A 23,368-nucleotide genomic window follows, 5' to 3' on the forward strand; every position below is an offset into this window, starting at 1 on the left:
GGATTAGTTTATCATGAGAAAGCAAATAATAATCTGTTTTGTGGACCATAATTATCATAATTACTTCTCTCTCCCTCCCTCCCTCCCTCCCTCCCTCTAGAGATTTTGGACTATGTCAATGGATTTATGAGATGATGATTATAAGGAAGAAGCAAAGCAACCTGGACACAATAATAAACATGAAGTTTGATCAGAACTCAAACAAAACATGAGACCAGAAAAAGTTTAGTTGATATTTTCTGCTTATCATTCCATTGGTGTGATATCTATCTGTCCATCTTAGCGATTACTAGAGCAGTTACCATATTATCTAAGTGCCAAATGTATCTCTGCATTTTCTGGCTCTAGGTGACAGCAGGAATGTGAAAATACCACAAAAATACTATCATCATTTCATTCCCTGGCTAATTTTGTAGATCCAAGAAGGGTTCAATTTAGATGTGGTTCAGACTTTTGACTGCTTCCCCCTAACTAAATTGTTGTACTGTCTTGAGTTCACCTACCAGTAAAAACTGAACATACTTCAGATACCTATTAACAGCGGATTTTTTTTTTTGTCTCTGCAGTGTACTTTTAGTCAACCATTTAAAATAAGGACAAAAGTATAATATTTAAACAGGAGGCTTCCAATGGTAATGTTCTTTAGATTTATTGTGGTCTGCTGTCACTGAAATCAGTATTTTGAACAATGAAGGGTTCCCCCCCGCATTTCTGTGCCAAGAACCTTGCCACGTAGGGACTGTTAGATGACAATATGGCATTAATAAGAGAAGACACCTAATTTTTGAAATTTTGCCCCACCATAGCAAGCAAAGAAACCTGTTTTAAAGTTCTGGATTCCCATCGGGGCACCTGGTGGTCAGAAGAATCTTCTTGTCAAGTCCATGGAATGCAATTGGACAATACTTTCCCTTAAATTAGTGATTTATATATTTCAGTACTTGGAGGGTAAATTATAATTTTACTTTAATAAAAACTGTTATTCTTCACTTAATAGTGCTTTAAAAAACAAAAACAAAAAACCCCAGCCATTTTGGAAAAAAAAGCGATCCTTTTATTATTAATGTAGGCTTTGAAGTGTCAGATCTCAAGGCCTGAATGACAGCTTTTTGATCTTAAAAGCCGTGTACGGGAAGAGCTTCACTTTTGTGTACCGATATAGTTGCAGATAATTGCAGGTAGTCTGAATAAAGGCTTAAGGCAACAAGAGTTTACATAAATGGTTTCTATCTCAGCATAACGATCAACCGCCTGATGGGATTAATTTAGGAGGGATTGCAGAGAAGTATTTAATAAGTGAAAAGAGGCTGGTTAAGAGTTAGCCAGGATTCTATCTATTGGTTAAGAAGAAGTGATAGAATAGGATATAGAACAAAACCAGCCCATTCAGGGCTTAATAAAAGGATAAAAAAGTACATCTGAGGAAAAGAGAAAAAGAAGAAAGGCAAAGACAAATATTTTTGCTCTTTAATAATAAATATTGTCTTGACACATTTTTTTTAAAGTCATTAATAGGAGTGGTAAGAAGAGCAAGGTTTAATGCAAGTTTTACTGAAGCTGCCAAGGGAACAGTAATAAAAATCACATTACATTACAAACAGTGCTACACTGCAGTTTCAAAGTCTTCAGAAGAATGATCACAGATGCCAAAAGGAAATGGCCATCATCACGGAAGATATATTTCTAGAATCTGATCTGGCTGCCTTTGAAGCTAATAGAAAAGGAGTACTTGTGGCACCTTAGAGACTAACCAATTTATTTGAGCATGAGCTTTCGTGAGCTACAGCTGTAGCTCACGAAAGCTCATGCTCAAATAAATTGGTTAGTCTCTAAGGTGCCACAAGTACTCCTTTTCTTTTTGCGAATACAGACTAACATGGCTGTTACTCTGAAACCTGTCATTTTGAAGCTAATGGCAGCCTTTCCATTGATTCCAATGGGAGCTGGACAGGGTCCTTAATTTTTCTACTGCAAAATAAAAAGAAAAGATTTATATTTTCACAAATTATTAAAATAACTGGGCTAAGAAAAGATAAATATGCCATTTTCCCAGATAGATCATAAAACATTTATGTCAAATGGAGCTTGGCGATTTATTTTTTTCAGATAGTATATTTCAGCCATCCAAAATATTTTTCAGGTAGCAGCCTCTCTTTTAATACTTAGCCTAGTGGCTAGAGCACTAACCTGGGATGTGGAAGACCAACATTCAATTCCCCCTTCTGCCTGACATAGGAAACTTGGGTTTCCTATCTCCCAGGTCAGTGTCCATCCTGCCAGGCTATAGAGTGATTCTCACCTGCTTTTCTTAGCCCAGTGATAGTCACTGTCAGTATATGTTACCATGAAGCTGTGAATCCAAGCCTCCCACACCTTGGGTAAGTCCTGTGATCACTAGGCTACAGGGTATATGTGGGGGCAGCATCATTACCACGTCCCCCTTAGGTTTTTTTTTTTTGAGAGGAAGGGATGACCTCGCTTAGATGGCTAATCCCAGGAGAGGGTGGATGGAGGAGAATCCCAAATGGAGGGAAGTGTCTCCCAACAGTCCAGATTTAGGCGCCTACCTCCCTTTGAGGGAAGGGCTTAGGTCCCACCCATCTGCTTGACATTTCCTATTCTCTAGTTTAGGTGTCTGCCTGCTCAATATGCTAGCTTTTGTGGATCCATTCTTAGGGACATAACTTTCCCCATGTATTGTATACGGAGCCTGGGCACCAAACTTGGCATTGGGGATTCCAGAAGGTGGCAGGGCACCTAGAAATTAGATGCTGCAATGCTCAGCGGAGCAACACCTAAATAATTCTGTGAATCTGGCCCTAGGTGCTCAATGTGGTAGCTCCTGTTACATCATAAGCATCTCCTATGCCATGCAGGAACAGTGCCCTGTTCTTGCAGGGCTTACAGATGTCTCATGACAACTACCTTCCGATACTGTGTCACTCTTCAGCTACACAGATGCCTGCGCTGTTCAGGAGCTATGCAGCAGGGCAAAGCAGCTGCTTGGTGAAGATCTTAGCCTCACCACAGTAGAATCCTGGCTGCCTGGTTGTTGAGTATTGTCAACCCCAAGGTTTCAAAAACCATAAGACTGGCTTAAAAATCATGAGATTTACCTCTTATATAGCTACATAAAGGTATATGTATTTTTTCTTTGCCGTCTTGGTTCCGAGCCTTTAGGATGTACTCAGGTCATATTTTCACATTTTTCTAAGCAACCATGAGGGCTAGAAACTTATTTTTAAATGAAATCTGAGATTTTTCACATGACTCCACAAGATGTCATAAAGAAAGAGGTCAAATATCATAAGATTCAAGATAAAATTCTGAGGGTGCTGGGTAACATCCTCCCATACCCTCTCTAAGCTTTTCTCTCTGAGTCAGTTCTCCCGCCCTGTCTATCTCCTTGCATGAGACAAAAAGTCAAAATTGCTCATCCTGTTTGCTTCCACTGGAAGGCAATGGATTCCCTCTCATAGCCCTCTACTTTATATTCTCTTCAGGACAGCAGTATATAAAGAGAGGTAGGAAGCAAATTGAACTACACAGGTTGTGGGGGAACTGTAGACAAACATTCAGCGAAGGGGAGAAAGCAGTAAAGGCAAACTAAGGAAAAGAAGATAGGAAAATGGCCCTCTGAGTGTAATTACACAATATGGCATCTTGTCAAAAAGCTAAATTTTTGAGGCATTTGTTTATAATACATTAGACATGACGCCTTGAGGATATCAGACATACATAGGTCCCCGCCCGGTAAACACCACAGTGGATCTACTTGCAAGATTGTATTTACTCATGTGTTTGATAGATCAATCCCATATCTGCTCTGCTTCACTTAAATGGAGTTTTGCAGTGAACAAATGCCAAAATCAATGAACTTGTCAGGGGAAAAAATGAAATAATCACTTTTTTACCTTAGAAAAAAATAATTGTAGACATTCATTAAAATGTTGGCACTCATTAAATTGGATAGTGGCCTTAATATCCAGTCCTGAATTTTGGAAGCTGTAATGTTCTGTGATATAAATATATATCTATTGCATTACAAAAACCTACATCAAAATAATGTTAAGGTTGCAAATTCAAGCACTCATAATTGAGGAAATGCCAGAATTAGTTGCCTGTCATTCAGTCTCTTTGTGCATATGCATTAAGATAGTCTTCACTTACAAGGTCACATACAATTTTTTTCAGAGGACCCCAGCCTCATTCAGCCCACAGGATTGATGGTGTTCTCTTAACAGCCAGCTATTCAACATTGTGTTTTCTCCTCACTGTTCAATACATGGATCCATGCCTTATTCACTGCACATTATTCAAACCTTTCTCTGAAGACAGAATTATTAATTCCCTGCTTGGCATCTCTATGGAGCTCACTACAGCATCTGAGTGCTTAAGAAACACTTATGGTTTTATCTTCAAATACCCCTGTGACATGGTATTATTTCCATTTTATACATAGGAAACTGAGTCACAGACATTAATGTAAAAATGTCCATTATTTTAGATGCCCCAGTTGAGATTCCCATTGTCTAATTTTTCAAAGTACTTCACATTTCATAGGACTTTATTGGTTCAGAGGACACTTATTATTAATTTCAATTGCAGCTCAGGGTGCTCAGCACATGCATGTCAGACCACAGGTGTCTCTAGTTGGGCACCCAGAAAATGAGGAACACAAAATTAGTGTGAAAACTTTCATTTAAGTGATTTTCCTAACATCCAATAGGACCTCTGTGGCAGAGACAGAGATAGAATCCTGTTCTCCAGGGCAGTATTCAGCTCCCTTAACCAAGAGACTGTCCTTTCTCTTCCTGTAGTCCCCGCTTCATTCGCTATCTACCTTTTAGCTTCTGAAACAAAAGAAGTGCAGGGCTCTTGCAGACAACAGCTTTATTCACTACACAGCTCTGATCGATTCTTTAAGCACTGTCCATCCCGTGTACTGAATGAGGCAGGGGATCTATGGAAAAAATAGAATGTGATCATGTAATTAAAAACAATATAAAATGAATATGCACAAAGGGGGAAAATTAAAAGTTTTAATGAGGAAACTTAATTCTGGCATTTCCTTTTGAGTCCTTGACTGCAACATTAACATTCTTTCAAGTTTTTTTAACATAATTTCCTAGATTTTTTTAAGCAAACTGAAAAAAGGGAAATGGGATCATGTAGAACAGAAGTCCCCAAAATGTGGTTCATGTCCCCTGAAGGGGAACAGAGGAACTCTCGGGGGGGGGGGGGGGGCACGGCAGGGCCAGGGCCACCCTCTATAGAGGGCGGGGAGGGAATGCCACCTAGCCCTGCTCTGCCAGTAGGTCTACTCCATCCCCAACCCCAGTCTTGGCCCCCGAACATGGCCTGACCGCAGCTTCTGCTCCTGCCCCCTGACTTGCTCCCATCCTCAGTCCCATTCCCACCCCCAGCTGCAGCCTCAGCCTCAGCACCCTTACCCCTGTCCACGACCCCCTGGAGACATGTCCCTGCTCTGGCCCTGCCTCCTGGGGAGAGGGGGGCACAGGCATGAAAATTTTGGGGACCACTGATGTAGAAGAATATTGACTGTAACATCGTTCATCATCAAGGCTGGCACCTTTAGGTCTTCCAGACAGACCTCTGCCCCTTGAACTAAATGAGTAATTGATAAGAGTAGGTGGTTGTGAGGCAGACACTAGAGGAAGCTGAGGCATGCATTTTGCCTGAGTCCACAGCTATTTGCTCAGATGAGAGGAATACTGAAGTCATTGAATCAGGGGTTTTGTTTCAGTTTCTGAAGGGACTGGAAGTGGCTACAGACCCTTCTGCCCTTAGGCTCTCTAGACTGTCCTTGTCCCTGTCTTCTTCTCTGCTCCCCTCCCCTCCCCTCCCCTTGCCCCAGTCTCCTTCTCTCTGCCCCCTACTCCAGCTCTGTGTTCAAGCTCCAGCTCTCTCCCACTCACACATTCTTCCCCCAGTCCTGGCTTCTCAGTCTCTAGGCTGGAATGCAGAGGAGTTTCTCCTTCTCATTGGGCCCAGGAAGCACCCAGGGGAGTGTTAAGAGCCCAGAAAAGGAAGTCACCCTGCTCTCAATTCCTGTATCTAGTGCAACGGCAGCTCTGGCAGCCAGGAAGAGCAATTGCAGGGAAAGGTCTACTTAGCTCCTGTAGCTGACACACTCTATTTAGCCTCTACTGAGCATGAAAAAAGGAGGCTTTCTGAGGCTTGTGACTTAGCCAAATGTAGGCGGATTTTAATAGACAATAAAAAGACACATCTCTGACCATAGGATGACCCACCTTACCAAATTTCAAGTCTCAACCCCAATACATGGAGATGCAAGAACTTCTCAACAAACCAGATATAAGACATTTTTAACATGGACAAAACAACTTATTTTTTCCCTAGCCTCCCTCTAAGAAAAGATGGAGCCATTTGTGATTAAACTTAAATAATGATAATAATGAATAATATTCAGCTTGAGGCAGACACTGAGCATGAACAATTTCAGGCCAACTGGTTAAAATTTGGCAAAGTTATAAGCAACTTAAAATAGAGTCTTATAATGGGAAATGTTGGGCAACCTTAACATAGGTTTCACCACCTATACTCTAATAATTTAAGAGTAGTTTTTTTGAAAAATTACTATTTACTTTTCCCTATATCTGATTTGGCTGAAATTCTTTTCAAGTTATACATTTTTATTTAAGATTAAAGGAATTGAAATTGAATGGGCGTAAATATAAAATGTTCTGTAATACTTATTTAACCAGTTTAATATTTATTTTTTACTGTATGATATTGAAATACAAACCAGTCCAATTTAATGCTTAGAATTATGAGACAGCTGAAGTTCCTGCCCCAAATCCTAACTGTTTTATGGAAGTAGACCCACTAAAGTTAATAAGGCAAGCAGAATATGCCCCAGTTGTATGTCAGTGTGACAATGACAACTTGCATGTGTTGGAGAACATTATGGTTTCTAAGGGTGAACTCAGCTGATCAGTCTTTTTTCTTCCTTTGTAAATGCATAGGAGAATTTAAAATATTAACTAGATATGTGTTAAGTATTCACAATGAAACCTGAAATCCTGCAAAATATCCCTGTTTAGGGCTGTGAATTTGGGCCTCTGAGCAAATTTGCCATAAAGTTTACTAACGTGCACAAAACCATTGAGTAAACCTGGGCTAGATTATGATGGTCATAGAATCCTAGAAAGGGCTCAGTGGGACCTTGAGAGGTCACTTACTCCAATCCCTTGTGCTGAGGCAGGGCCAACTATATCTAGACCATGCCTGACTGGTGTTTGTCCAACCTGTTCTTAAAAATCTCCAATGACAGGGATTCCACAAACTCTGTTGAAAGCTTTTTTCAATCCTTAACTAGCCTTATATCTAATATCTAACCTAAATCTTCATTGCTGCAGATTAAGCTGATTACTCCTTGGCCTTTCTTCAGTGGACATGGAGAACAATTGATCACTGCCCTCTTTTTGTAACATTCTTCAAATATGTTAAGGGTTGTTATTAGGAACTCTCTCAGTCATCATTTCTGAAGACTAAACATGACCAGTGTTTTAAGCTTCCTTCATAGGTCCGGTTTTCTAAACCTTTTGCCATTTTTGGTGCTCTCCTCTAGCCACATCTTTCCTGAAGTGTGGTGCCCAGAATTGGACACTACTCCAGCTGAGGCCTCATTATTGCTGGACAATTACCTGCCATGTCTTACATGCAATGTTCCTGTTCATACACCCCAGAATGATATCAGCCTTTGTCACAACTGTTTCACATTGTTTACTCATATTCAGTTGGTGATCCACTATGACCCCACATCCTTTTCAGCAGTACTACTGCCTAGCCAACTACACACATGCATTTCAACTGAAGTGAGATAGAATTCAGTTTTACATGGTTTCTAACACAAAATTCAGTTAACCTCAGTGGTTTCAAATGAGCTTCACAGTGGCATGTTGTACAAACCTGAACCCCAAAGCAAAACTGAAGGAGATGTAAACCCCAGCAGATTGAAACCCCTGTGTAGGAAATCAACTGCCTTTGAAATAGTTGTAGAGTGAGTAGGGGAAATAATTTAATGCTATCATTAGTGTCTAGCTGCTGTAATTCCAATATTTTTCTTTTAATTTTACAAATACCATCCGCTCCTCACCAGACTTCCCTTGTTAATTGCTACCTCAGGTTAAATTCCTAATGATAGTTGTAAGTTCCACTAGTATATTTGCCAAAATACGTTGTTTCTTTTAACATATCGTTCATTTATTCAGTGTGATTATCACTTTGTAAATATATTAGAGTCCTATTGTCAACAGTCATTAAGATCATTCTGACTTTATTCACATTTTATTTGTGCAATGCAATTGAGGCTTTTCCATAAAATTGAAAGAAATATTTTCTTTCATGTGTACATATAGGATACCGTATGTGTGGGGGATACATTGTGTCTCTATTGCAAAGTCCTTTTTTATGGATGTGTGTGGAGATGCAACACCCCAGCAGGAACTGCAAGACATTGGCCCCAATCTCAGAAGTATTTAGGCACCTAACTCCCATTGATTTTAATGGGAGTTAGGTGCTGAAATACCTTTGAGGCTCTGAGCCATTGTGTCTGAGGGAGGTACAAATACTCCACAAGGTTTTAGGAAATAGGTGGTATGTTGGAGTTGATTAGCCCCTGCTATATCTGTTCACATGGGACATCACAGTTAGAAATGTGACAGCTCCCTCTATATGGATTTCCTTTGGGGAAGCTAGCATCTTGGACAGTTCCCGAGAGCAAGGTATGGGATTGTTTCTGGACACTTCTCATAGGGGCAGTGTCTACATGCAAGGCCTGATACACAGGGAATTGGCACAGTATTTACATATGGTCCAGAACATCTCACTTACAGTTACATTAAAGGCTGAGTTCAAAAAAGACCAGTCTACAATATAAACATGCTATATCTGTTTTTTTTTTGTTGTTGTTGTTGTTAACCGTCACGCTGTCTGAAGTGTGACTGTCAGTTCGGACTGTCGGAAAGAAGGCAGATAACCCAAACTGTTGGTGCATTCTATAATTAAAAACAGTAACAAATGTGGACTCCTGGATCACTATACCAGTCTCACCACAGAGTCACAGACAGTCCCTTAGATTCTCCACCTATTTTTCCACCCAGAAAAACTGCACTTTGTGATAATGGTCACTTAAATCAAAAACCACACCACATCAGGTTGCTCCCAGTCCCAAAAGACCAGTTACTTACCCCAGATCAATTGGTACTCCAAATCCTACGCCAAAGAAAACATGGACAGTCAATTCTATAGTAAATTAACTAAAGATTTATTAGCTAAGGAAAAAGAATGAGAGTTATTGAGGGGTTAAAGCAGGTAACATACATGTATAGGTGAATCACAGTTTGTAATTCCAATTGGTAGCCATAATATAATAAACTGCCAGTGTCCCAAAAGTCTTTTCAGGGTCCCCTGTAGGAGTCCAATTAGTCCAAAGTTTCCTTGAATCCATGTTTAAAACTTCTGACAGAAAACACACTGACAGTGTCTTTACCCACATGGGCTTTTCCTTTGATGACGGTGAGTGAGGAATGCATTCAGAGACTTTGACCTTTGACTTTGGTCATTACACACAATAGCCACTTGCTTTGAAATTAGCTTTTTTCTGTTAAAGTTCTTCATTTGCATTTCACAAGGCTACCTTTTTGTCTGATGAGTTATTTAGTTACAGGTGTATTTACAATGTAAATGTTTTCAATTATAGTATAACAGGACACATAAGTAAAAATAATGCATGTAACATCCCATTAGTTTTCATGAAGTTTAAACACCAAATACACTCTTATACATTCAACAATTACTGTGATCTAAACTAATTCACAAGAGAATTGACCTGAATACACTCTGGCATGACCTAGTCTGCCAGTGTCACAGACACAAAGTCATATTAGATGTGGATTAACCATTTAGATAGTCAATGGATAAGTACACTGTCTGCCATTGAAAACTCACCATTTACACTGGCTGGGAACCTGTCTGATTTTTCAGATACTAAAATAAGTGTATCACCATTTCAAATATGTTACTTGCTCTGAGCACCAGGAAGCCAGCTATATAAGTCAGTATATTCATACCAAAGCTCAGATTTTCCATGGCTCTTATTTATGAAAAAAAAATCTATAGAACTGAACAGCTATTAAACCTGTAAGATTCTAAAGAAACTAGATTACTAGGGTCATTTAAAAAAAATCGATAAAAATTAAATATATGTGCATCCCCACTATATGTTTTTTGTCCCATCCTGAAGAGTTGTATAGTCAAACTACAACTTTCATTACATTCTGTAAGACTTTTTTCCATAAGACAGTGGTCTTGTGAAAGCTGCTGGATACCAAATAGTATTTCCTCAACAGTGACAGTTAAATGCTATAGAACATAAATATCAATTTGAATATTAATGCCCCCTTGTGTCCCGGCCCTGTATTCAGAAGCTGCATCTGGCCCAGGGTCAGACATAAATTTCCAGAATATGGATCCAGATGGGGATAACATAATCTGAGAATGAGGTAGAACATCCCACCAGTTTGTCATTCTCCCACTGAAATTATTTATTCCTGCTGAAATGCTCAGCTACCAAAACAATGAAGTGATCTTTGATGCAATTGTAGGGAAATTAGGCTTTCAAGAAATGCTGGAACCAACCAGAATGAGTTTTTGAGGCTCAGATTTCTTCAAGTAATTGGAATTTATAAGAAGATCAAAGCCTGGATGAATGTTTTTCTTTGTTCATCTATGGGATGATGAAAAGAATTGGGCTGCAGTTTGCCTGCATTTGATATGGGTACTGATGCCTGTAACTATAATGGGGCCAAGTGTGCAACCCTTCCTCACAGTGGTAAACATATGTGCATGCCAATGTTTCAGTTTAATTCAGTGGGACTACATGTATTCATATGTGCTCACTGACATGAGCAAGACTGACACAGATAGTTCTTATGGAGTTAAAATGCTTTTAATAGGCTCTAGCATCCGTGTTATTTGCTTTAAAATTCCTTGAGGTTGTAGCGCAAGGTTGTCATGATAGGGCATCACTGACCATAGCTTCACCCAATAAGTTGTTAGGAGTAGCTGCCACATCACAAGATGTGTACACAGCAGAGGAGCTAAGCACAGGAACTGATTTATAAAACACCTGAGAACACCTCATCCGTTTGGCTATGCCTCTGCTTCCTGATAGGATCTCATTGCGCACTAAGTGGTTTCCCTACTCTCAAACCTCCTCCAAGTTAAGTAGAGTATTTATTTTTTTAAGGAGGAAATCATGGCACTGTGACTCTAGTGTGGGACTGGAAGTCAGGAATCCCAGATTCCATTTTCTGCTCTGCTTCAGATTCTTTCCATGAGTTTGGATGGGTCATTAGACTCAACATTTTCAAAACTGGTGCCTGATGTTAAGCACCTCAGTTTACGTACAGGTCCCAAAATGGATGGCCTGGTTTTCAGAGGTGCTAAATCAGTCCGTGGCTCAATTGCTCCATCTATAATACTGAGTTAATACTACTTACTTGGCTCCCAGGTGTAAAGTGAGAATAAATTGGTTAACTATTTCAAATCATGTTGATATCCTGCACTAGAACATGCTATAGAAGAGCTAAACATTAATGTTAAGGTACACAGGCAAACAGCAACTTTAATACTGTGCATCAAAGAGACTAATTTATTTGTGATCAAAATCAGAACAATATTGTCTAATTCAGAGACATTCAGAGAAGCCAATCACTTTATTAGAGGTACTCAGGAATGCATGTCACCTTGAGTTCTCCAGGAATTACAGTGGCTATAGTTCAGTAAGCATCTCATCATAAAACCATTCATTCTGATATTTTAGTCACTATTAATGATGCATGAAAAGCACCTCCAACCTGCTACGACAGCTCAATACTGTTCCAATTAAAGTAAATGGGAATCTTGACTTCAAAGGGACCAAGATGAAGCTCTCTGTAGAATTTTCTTGAAAGACAGATTTTTATTGGCTGCAATCTCATTCATTCTCTCATGTCATTGTTAATAACCAGGCTTGAGCATACTTTACCCCAAAAAATTTCCAAAACATATGTTGCTAGGCCGTCCTTTGCCCTCCAGAAAAGTATTGGATCCAAGCTCTGGACTGTCATGTTCCACCACACCAATTTGGAATGGTGTATGAATGCTGACAGGGGTTTGAGAACTGCAGAAATGGACTACATGGCATGTGTGCGATACAAAGCATACTGAGATCTGTTTAGACAGTGCTAAATCCTCAGCCACACCAAGGTTGGATTGGAATTATGTTCCACATGAATGGAGTCGGTAGGATTGAAAGGCCCACAGAGATCTAATGCCTGTAATTACATTGTGTGTGAGCATCAAGGGAGGAAGATGCTTTTGAAGCTGTGCCTTTTGTTCAGGCTTGACAATCATGCTTGAATGCTTGCCAGTCTAGAGCTTATTGGGAAGGTGATTGTATTAGTTAGGGGTGTGATCCTCATCAAACTGCAAATCCGTGCAGCTCCATTGACTTTAATAGAGTTACTATTTACAACACCTGAAGACCTAAGCTGAAATTTTTGAACTATCAGTTGTACTTGCTGCTGCTGTGATGTGAGAACCAGGTGTTAGTGAGGAATCCAAGAGTACGCTTAGACTGTGGACTGAGATCCTAAAATGTGCCTGCTACAGATATGAACTGAGGCCTGGTCTAGCTATAGTTTTCGTACCACTATAACTATTTCAGCTAGAGAAGTGTTTTTGTTTTTCTTTACCAGCATAGTTATATCATTAAAATCCCTAGTATGGACAAAGTAGCACCAGTATAAAGATGACTTATTATCACTGTAGCATATTTCCTCTCCTTTATGAGAACAAGTTATGCTGTTTATAAAGATGTTTATAGCCAGCATAACTGCACCCACGGTAGGGAGTGTTGTACTGCTTGAAATATAAAGGTGGAGTTAAAGCAGTACAACTCATGTGTGTAGACAAGCCCTGAGACCAATCTGCTTGGCTGATATATGGCCCCAAAGTGTAGTTCATAAATTGTGTTCTGACCATGCAGACTTCATTAAGCACATGGAAACAGCTGTTCATACTAAATAATTCCCTTTAATCCTTCCAAATAAGTAAAAAACAACAACAACAAACCCCCAAATACCAAAACTATCCTATTAAAACAAATGTATTGTGACAAAATTCCTCCGCTACCTTGGTGTGTCTTGCGCTTATTGACGGATTTGCTCGCTTTGGAGATACACAGCAGCTCTCAGTTTGGTTGTTTTTGTGAACCCATAGTCCAGGTTAACTTCACCTGTGTCTGACCAGGAGTTGGGAGGTTTGGGGGGAACTCGGGCCCGCCCTCTACTCCGGTTCCAGCCCAGGACCCTGTGGAATGCAGCTGTCTAGAGTGCCTCCTGGAACAGCTGTGAGACGGCTACAACTCACTGGGCTACTTCCCCATGGCCTCCTCCCAACACCTTCTTTAACCTTACCATAGGACCTTCTTCCTGGTGTCTGATAATGCTTGTAATCCTCAGTCCTCCAACAATACGCGTTCTCACTTTCAGCTCCTAGCACCTCTTGCTCCCAGCTCCTCACACGCCCACCACAAACTGAAGTGAGCTCCTTTTTAAACCTAGGTGCCCTGATTAGCTTGCCTTAATTGATTCTAGCAGCTTCTTGATTGGCTGCAGGTGTTCTAATCAGCCTGTCTGTCTTAATTGTTTCCAGAAGGTTCCTGATTGTTCTGGAACCTTCCCTGTTACCTTATCCAGGGAAAAGGGACCTACTTAACCTCGGGCTAATATATCTGCCTTTTATCACTCTCCTGTGTCAATTTCTGTAGCCATCTGGCCCAACCCTGTCACAGTATAGTTTCTAGTATTAGGGGGCTTATTCCTTCACCCACTTACTTCCCTGGTCCTTCTCGCATGAACAGAGAGCAACAATACCCGAAGTCCAAAGGTGCAAACAATTCAATGTTTATTGGGGTGAACTTCCAGCAAGCATGATTCCAGTTTCCTTCCTTAGTATCCTCCTTCCCAGCTCTGACACCACAGAGCCTTACACCTGTGTCCCTGTTCCCATTCCTGCCCTTAGCCAAACATTATTCCAATTTTCTTACCCCCATTCCCTGTTCCCACCTCCCCCACCCACACCCACTCCCTCCCACCCACACCCACTCACTTCCTCATTGACTACAGATTATATAGTAAAACTTGAGTTCTGCTTAGCTATACCTTAACCAATCATTTTCCTGAAATTTAACTAACCAATCCTAACATATTGTAACATGATTATGTAACCAATTATATCCCACCACCTTAATTAGTTTACACCCAGCAAATTTAATTATACAGCAGACAGGAACAATCACAGAACCAGACAGAGATTATACAGACAAACAATAGCAAAGTGGGAACTATAATGACAAAACAATACAGAAGTGAGGATTTCACATCCCAGCTATTGATAAGTGAGTTCTTGCCAGACAGGATGCTATCAAACTAAGTTTCCTTTTACATCTTCTAGGCACTTCCCTTTCTCTGGAGATGATAGGAATAAAATCCTGTCCTGATAGTGCCTAACAGCCCAATAGCACCTTATTTCAATGTGACTAGTTTGGAATGTGAGGATGTGACTGTTCACTTCCTAGCTTATGGCTGCCTCTGCTGCTTAGCCAAAGGCCTTAGCCTAAGAACAGGGCCTCAAACTGTCACAGTAAGAGAAGGCCCTTACACCAGCAGACAGTGATTTTGATTCTTTCTTTTATACCTCTAGAACTAGCCAAGTGATAAGAAAAGACCTTAATTCTTAAAGTACAGGCCTTTGCAGACAGGCCTGAATATCTATATCCTAACATCTAGCCTGAGACATTTTATGATGGTTGAAAAGACATCAGGAAAATATTCCATAACTGAAAGTCCCTGCTATTCCTGTTTTCTAAACATCTTGTAAAATTCACTGCATACTTTGCAGAAAAATGCTACCCTGTTCTAAGATCTCAGATGTGAAATTTCTGGTAGATGTGTTCAATTTTGGCAAAGACAGGGTTTAGGAAATGACTATACATGCAGTAGTTATAAAGCGGATGGCAGTGCCTGACTTTGTATAGATGTTCACAAGGTTTGATGCCAACACAACACTGAGGGTGATAGGTATGTGTAGAACCCATGGATCTTGAAAGGTGTGTTGTTCAAGGTGTTGATCATTGTAGCAGTGGAGATACGAGAGCAGGTTTTGCAGCTTTTCTTCTGGAAAGGTCTATTGCCACCTTGAGTTGGTGTGTCCTTGCTTGTGGAGAGCTTAATTCTAGCAAGGGGCTTTTCATGGGCCACCTTGAAGAAAAAATTCTGGACAAATGCATCTCAAAACCAATGATATGACTGAGATACATCAATTATATGTTCATCCTCTGGACAAATGACTTAAATTCCCTCATAGATTTCCACCACAACTTCAACAACAACAACCCGTTGATTAAACTCTCTCTGTAATACACCCACAGGCCTGGACACCACAATCAGCTTCAGTAATGGAATACTATAGACAAGAAACCCATGGATAAGCACACCTGCCTTCATAGATCCAGTTGCCACACCAAACACACCAAGCAATCTACTCCAGGATATATGCCTTAACACACTCAAAAATGCCTTTAATTAACAAGTTTCAGAGTAGCAGCCCTGTTAGTCTGTATCCGCAAAAAAACCAGGAGTACTTGTGGCACCTTAGAGACTAACAAATTTCTTAGAGCATAAGCTTTCATGCGCTACAGCCCACTTCATCGGATGCATTGAATTGAATATATAGTAAGAATATATATATATATATATATATATATATATATATATATATATATATATATATATGCGCAGAGAATGTGGAATTTACCATACAAACTGTAAGAGGCTAATTAATTAAGATGAGCTATTAGCAGCAGCAGAAAAAAAGAAAAACTTTTGTAGTGATAATCAAGATGGCCCATTTAGACAGTTGACAAGAAGGTGTGAGGATACTTAACTTAAGGAAATAGATTCAATATGTGTAATGACCCAGCCACTCCCAGTCTCTGTTCAAACCCAAGTTAATGGTATCTAGTTTGCATATTAATTCAAGCTCAGCAGTTTCTCATTGAAGTCTGTTTTTGAAGCTTTTCTGTTGCAGAATTGCCACCCTTAAGTCTTTTACTGAGTGGCCAGAGAGGTTGAAGTGTTCTCCTACCGGTTTTTGAATGTTATGATTCCTGATGACAGATTTGTGTCAGAAAAGCTTCAAAAACAGACTCCAGTGAGAAATGTGGGGAAGATATGCAACAGTCTTTGTTTACAGAGCTGAGATTTTCCCATGCACTTCACCCAGAATACACTGGTTAAGATAAAACATAAAATAAGTTTATTAACTACAGAAAGATAGATTATAAATGTTAGCAAACAGATCAAAGCAGATTACCCAGCAAATAAACAAAACCGCAAATTAAGCCTAATATATAAATAGATAGGATTTGAATTAGCAATATCTCACCCTGACTGATGATACAAGCAGGCTTACAGATTCTTCAGGTACAAGCTGCACCTGTTTTGCAGCTTGGGTCCCCCTCCCCCATTCCAAGACCTTTGTCTTCCAGAGATTCTTTCAGGTGTTGAATTGTGTGGGAGTGAAGACATATCATGATGTCATTCCCCACCTTGTATAGCTTCTCCATATGGCGGGAACCCTTTGTTACAAGCTAAGTGCCCAGCTTAGGTTGTGGAAAAGTACACATACCAAAATGGAGTTTTATATTATGTGAGCTGGTCACATGCCCTTGCATGCCTTGTTTAGTCATAGCAGACATTACTCAGAGGCTGGCTGAAACTTTCCCAGATGAGGACAAACCTTTTCCATGGTCCATTCTTTTTGCTGATGGGCCATTAGCACTGTCTAACTTCTTCACGGTTGTACCTGAAAGGCTAGCTGTGGGTGTTTTCAACGTCATAACATCTTTCAGTAAAACATACATAGCAAAACTTTATAACTTCACATACAATGATAACACATGCAATTCAACAGGATATTAATGCTCAACAGATCAAGACTTCTAGAATGATACCTTACAAAGCATAATTTGTACAAGATACCACATAATTATATCATACTCATACCATAATCATATTACTACGGTGAATGTGGGGTGCAGAGTGTTACAATCCCATCCAGGGCACTAAATGCCCCAATAACAGGAATGTAGGTGAAACCAGACAATCACTACACTTTCAAATGAACTCATACAGGAAAATAATAAAAGCATCCTTGGGTGAATACTTTTCACAAAGTGATCAATCTATATCTGACCTCTCAGTCCTCATCCTTAAAGAAAACCTGCACAATAATTTCAAAAGATGAGCCTGGAAGCTTAAATTCATAATTTTCTAGACACTAAAGGTCATGATATTAATAAAAACACGGGATTTATGGTTTATTATAACAATCTGTAACCCTCTAATCCCCCTTTTTGTCCTAAAACTGCAGGGCCTTGAATGGTCCTTTAGAATATGTTCTAAGCTATCTGTTCAATTTTATATTTAGCTGTGGCACTGCAAATACCTTTCCAAGAACTGAAGAAAAGCTTTGTCTAGCTTGAAAGCTTGTCTCTCACTGACAGAAGTTGGTTAATAAAAGATATTAACTCATCCTCCTTATCCTTTGAATTTGTCCTTACTGAATTCCATCCTGTTTATTTCAAACCATTTCTTCAGTTTGTCAAGATCATTTTGGTCATCCCCAACTTCACGTCTATCACAGCTCCCCTGACAAAGGCAAAGACACCAAGAAGGTCCAGTGGGTTGACCAGTCAGATGAAACATTTAATACCATGAAGGTGTGACTGATCCAGACACTAGTCTTTGCCAAACCACACTTCACCAGGAGTTTATTCTCTATACAGATGCTTCTGATGTCAGCTTGGGAGTGGTACTTTTGGGGAGAAGACCACCCAGTTCTATATTTAAGCAGAAAGTTGTTCCCCAGGGAGAGATCATATTCAGATATTGAGAAGGAAGCTTTAGCTATCAAGTGGGCTGTAGATTCCTTCAGGTATACCTGCTGGAGCGTCCCTTTTTGCTAGTCACAGACCAGCTACAATCCATGAAAGATTGAAAGACTTCAGCACTATTGCTTCTGGGTGCAGCTCTGAGCAGGGAAAGAGAACGCAAATGCAGATTTTTTTTTTTAATTTTAGGGAGAGTGGGACTGAGGAGATACTCGAGCAAGGAACCTTTTGGTCTTGAGGGTGAGGATATGTGATGGGATATGCCACCATTCCACTGATAGAAATGCATCCATTGGAGCATTCCTTCATTCGGGCAGCACCAATTAGGTGCACCTGTAAAACATGCTCCACCTGGAGAAGGGGAGTTTAAAAACATGAAGTTTTCTACTGCAATAGGTGGGGAGATTGTTCAGGAGTAGAAGATGCTAGGGGTTACCAATGAGCTCCATTAGCAAGGGTGGCACAGCCCAGGGTACTGGCTGGCTTTTCCTTTCCTCACTCTTTATCTCCTTGTTTGGGAGCAGACTGACATTGCAAGCCTGATACAGACAAGGGGCCTTGGAAGGCTGCTCCATTTTCCCCACAACTGTTTCCAAGCCTGTTGCTTCCCTCAGACCTGTGCATCTGCTCCATCCTCAATGTTGCGCTCTGACTTAATGCCCCAGTCTGGCATGAAGTGATTTGCACAATCTCACCTATCCAGTCCTTCACAGAGCTAGAAATAGAACCAAGAAGTCCCTATTTCCAGACCCTTGTTTAAATGTCTGTGTTTCCATACTCTTTTGTCTACTGTACTAGTAATATTATTGATTTTACTCTGTTTAAACACACCTAGAAGAAAAATAAGCAGAGAGACAGAAATATTTAGGAATCTCCTTTCCAATTCCCTTGAAGTGAGATTTATGTTTTCTCCACTATTTTTTGGAATATTAATCAACTGGTTGTTGTTTTTTTTAATCCTTCTGCTTTTGAAACATTGCTGCCTTTTCAGCAGTCCATGTCCTTGGTTTATTCAAGTTACTTCTCCCCCAGCCTTAAAATGGATACTTGAAAGTACTGGAGACTTTCAATAACAATGTCTTCTTCAGGCAGTAAATCTTGAAAAAAGCTGTAGCTTTGTTTGATGATGAAAACATCATTTATATGGATCTCTTCTCCATCTGGCCTTGCTTTACAACACAAATTCAAAATGAAAATAATATAGCACTTTATTGTTCACATATAAAAATGTGGCAGAGATTGAAGCTTATTCTGATTTTATTTGTTCCTAACACAAGTAGACCAGGGCTTTTTCAAACTTCCTTTTTAAAAAAAAAATCAAATAACTTTTAAATAAGTTCCAGAATAAAGGGAATTTGCTGATATTCTCACAGCAGTCGTTTAAAAGAAAAGTTTGTCTGAACGCAAAACGTGATTTGCACAATATATGTAATATGGCTAGGTGATAATGTGCAAATCGCTTAGGGATAGACTGGGGCATTTGGTCACAACTCTACATTGGAGATGGAACATATAAATGTATAGAAGTTGAATTGCTGTGACCACTAAGTATCTGACCCAAAGCCCCCTGAAATCAGTCCAAGTCTTAACTCCGAATTCAATGGACATTAAAAGGCCATTTAAAAACGTTATTTTGGGATATAACATTTTAAATGGCTTTTTAATGTCCATTGAAATTGAAGAAAAGACTTGGACTGATTTCAGGGGGCTTTGGGTCAGATACTTAGTGATCACAAAAAGAAAAGGAGTACTTGTGGCACCTTAGAGACTAACAAATTTATTTGAGCATAAGTTTTTGTGAGCTACAGTTCACTTCATCGGATGCATGCAGTGGAAAATACAGTGGGAAGATTTTATATACACAGAGAACATGAAACAATGGGTGTTACCATACATAGTGTAACGAGCATGATCAGATAAGGTAAGCTATTACCAGCAGGAGAGAAAAAAAACCTTTTGCAGTGATAATCAAGGTGGGCCATTTCCAGCACTTGACAAGAATGTTTGAGGAACAGTTGGGGGGGGAGGGGGGGATAAACATGGGGAAACAGTTTTACTTTGCGTAATGAAACATCCACTCCCAGTCTTTATTCAAGCCTAATGTAATGGTGTCCAGTTTGCAAATTAATTCCAATTCAGCAGTCTCTCATTAGAGTCTGTTTTTGAAGATTTTATTGAAGAATTGCAACTTTTAGGTCTGTAATCGAGTAACCAGAGAGACTGAAGTGTTCACCGACTGGTTTTGAATGTTTTAATTCCTGACGTCTGATTTGTGTCCATTTATTCTTTTACGTAGACACTGTCTGGTTTGGCCAATGTACATGGCAGAGGGGGCATTGCTGGCACATGATGGCATATATCATATTGGTAAATGTGCAGGTGAACGAGCCTCTGATAGTGTGGATGATGTGATTAGGCCCTATGATGGTGTCCCCGAATAGATATGTGGACACAGTTGGCAACGGGCTTTGTTGCAAGGATAGGTTCCTCCGTCAGTGGTTTTGTGGTGTGGTGTGTGGTTGCTGGTGAGTATTTGCTTCAGGTTTGGGGGCTGTCTGTAAGCAAGGACTGGCCTGTCTCCCAAGATCTATGAGAGTGATAGGTCATCCTTCAGATTAGGTTGTACATCCTTGATGATGCGCTGGAGAGGTTTTAGTTGGGGGCTGAAGGTGATGGCTAGTGGCATTCTGTTATTTTGTTTGTTGGGCCTGTCCTGTAGTAGGTAACTTCTGGGTACTCTTCTGGCTGTGTCAATCTGTTTCTTCACTTCAGCAGGTGGGTATTTTAGTTGTAAGAATGCTTGATAGAGATCTTGTCGGTGTTTGTCTCTGTCTGAGGGGTTGGAACAAATTTGGTTGTATCGTAGAGCTTGGCTGTAGACAATGGATCGTGTGGTGTGGTCTGGATGAAAGCTGGAGGCATATAGGTAAGCATAGTGGTCAGTAGGTTTCCGGTGTAGGGTGGTGTTTATCTGACCATCACTTATTAGCACTGTAGTATCCAGGAAGTGGATCTCTTGTGTGGACTGGTCCAGGCTGAGGTTGATGGTGGGATGAAAATTGTTGAAATCATGGTGGAATTCCTCAAGAGCTTCTTTTCCATGGGTCCAAATGATGAAGATGTCATCAATGTAGCGCAAGTAGAGTAGGGGCGTTAGGGGACGAGAGCTGAGGAAGCGTTGTTCTAAGTCAGCCAAAAAAATGTTGGCATACTGTGGGGCCATGCGGGTACCCATAGCAGTGCCGCTTATTTGAAGGTATACATTGTCCCCAAATGTGAAATATTTATGGGTGAGGACAAAGACACAAAGTTCAGCCACCAGGTTTGCCATGACATTATTGGGGATACTGTTCCTGATGGCATGTAGTCCATCTTTGTGTGGAATGTTGGTGTAGAGGGCTTCTACATCCATAGTGGCTAGGATGGTGTTTTCAGGAAGGTCACCCATGGTCACAACAATTCTTATTCATCCGTAATATTACAGACCCACTTCTTAAGCTATGCTCTTCCCTTCCCTGCACCCCCCACCCCTGGCTCCCCATTAAAAAAAAAAAAAAACGAACCAAAAAACAAAAAACAAGAAAAACCCACTGTTCTATGGTGGAGGGCCAGCAGATGAAACAATCACATCCAGTGGTTTCTCAGTGCTAGTGCTTCAGTGAGATGCCAAGCACTTTCCCTGGGCAAGGCAGCTGTCTAGAATGCAATTTAACAGGGTAGCCTTGGGCAGGATTAGACATTTATTCAGCAGTTCATTTTTTGATACAAATATACCCCACTCTGTCATACATACAGCTTAAAAGCCCTGATGAAAATGTGCATTTTTCACAATCTCTTTCATAGTATTGTTTCCATAGCATATTCTATTAGCTAATAATATAATTTAATTTGGAGTCAAACTGCCCCCCCTTTGTCCATCACCCTATTTTCCCAGTTCTTGTAGTTCTTTAGTTCTTGTAGCTCTCACTTCTTGCATAATATTAGCCTTTAAATGGTAAAGTCTTGAAAGCAGAGACATGTCTATATGGTTTGTAAGGTGCATTACATATTGTAGGTAATTCTAATAATTAATGAAATTTAGTATGTTCTTAATTTCCTGCTGATTATTGATGTTTTCCAACATCTCTCTGTTCAATTTATTTATATAAATTAAATTATCAGCTAATATTTCATTGCATTGTGATTGGAAAGACTAAAAAACAAACCCAGAATCTGTCTTCTTAAACGTCCAGAGTGTTCATATCTTCATTCTCCTGCTGCAAGGATGGAGGGATGCACATATCCCATTGATATGTTACCATCACCTTATGTCTATGCTATAGGTCTGCTGCATAAGTCACTATCTGAGGTGTGTTTCCCAGCATTAATTGTTTTATTGCTTTTTCAATTTTTTTGCTCTTCAGAATTCAGAAGAGAAGGATCGAAGTTGTTAGGTGCACCTGAACTTTTCTTAATTGCCTAAGTATCAAAGAAATAGCCACTCAATAATTGCCCTGTTCTGTTCATTCCCTCTAAAACATCTGGCACCATACACTGTCGGAAGACAGGCTACTAGGCTAATTGGACCACTGGTGTGACCCAGTATGGCTGTTCTTATGTATCTAAATTTTTGGCAAAACGAAGCAAGGCACTACACTCAGTTTCATGAGATTTCTCTGTCTGTAATGCAGTAACTTTTGATAAATACATCTGATCATTACCAAAATTTCAGGGAACATTCCAGGAACCAATAGGTAGAACCCTACTGATCTTGGTGAATAGTGGATAAGCTGATCTCCACTAAAATCACTATTTGGTCATTTGGGTTTGTTTACATTGCAGTTACACACCCATTGCAGGCCCATGCCAGCTGACTCAGATTTGCAGGGCTTAGGGTAAAGGGCTGTTTATCTGCAGTGTGGACATTTGAGCTCAAGCTGGAGCCTGGGCTCTAGGACGCTGTGAGATTGGAGGGTCCCAGAGCTCAGGCTTCAGCCCAAGCCTGACTGTCTACGCTGCAATTAAACAGCCGTTTACCCCAAGCCCTGCAAATCTTAGTCAGCTGGCATGGGCCTGCCATGGGTGTAACTGCAGTGTACACATACACTCTTGGTATGGGGGTAGGGTTGTGAATTTAGGGTTAGATTAGTAGACCCCACAACTCCCACTCTGGTCAGAACTCAGTTGATTTTGGTTAACCCCCCCCCCCCAAAAAAAAAATTGGAAAAGTGGAAATTTTAGTGGAAACAACTTTTGGGGTTTTCTAGAATGATGGCAGTGGTAGTGGGAGCTGAGTGTACAGCTCAACCTACTTAAGAAATGAAGTGTGTGACCTTATCATTA

At 40.2% G+C, this 23,368-nt stretch overlaps 1 long non-coding RNA gene across 1 annotated transcript in view; it reads left to right on the forward strand.

Moving 5' to 3' along the window:
* The window catches only part of LOC140904727 (uncharacterized), a 71,995-nt gene that overhangs the window by 22,444 nt on the left and 26,183 nt on the right, over positions 1 to 23,368 (forward strand). The gene's annotated exons all lie outside the window — the stretch shown is intronic.

This window comes from Lepidochelys kempii, chromosome 1 (genome assembly GCF_965140265.1).
Source record: "Lepidochelys kempii isolate rLepKem1 chromosome 1, rLepKem1.hap2, whole genome shotgun sequence".
Taxonomy (NCBI): domain Eukaryota; kingdom Metazoa; phylum Chordata; order Testudines; family Cheloniidae; genus Lepidochelys; species Lepidochelys kempii.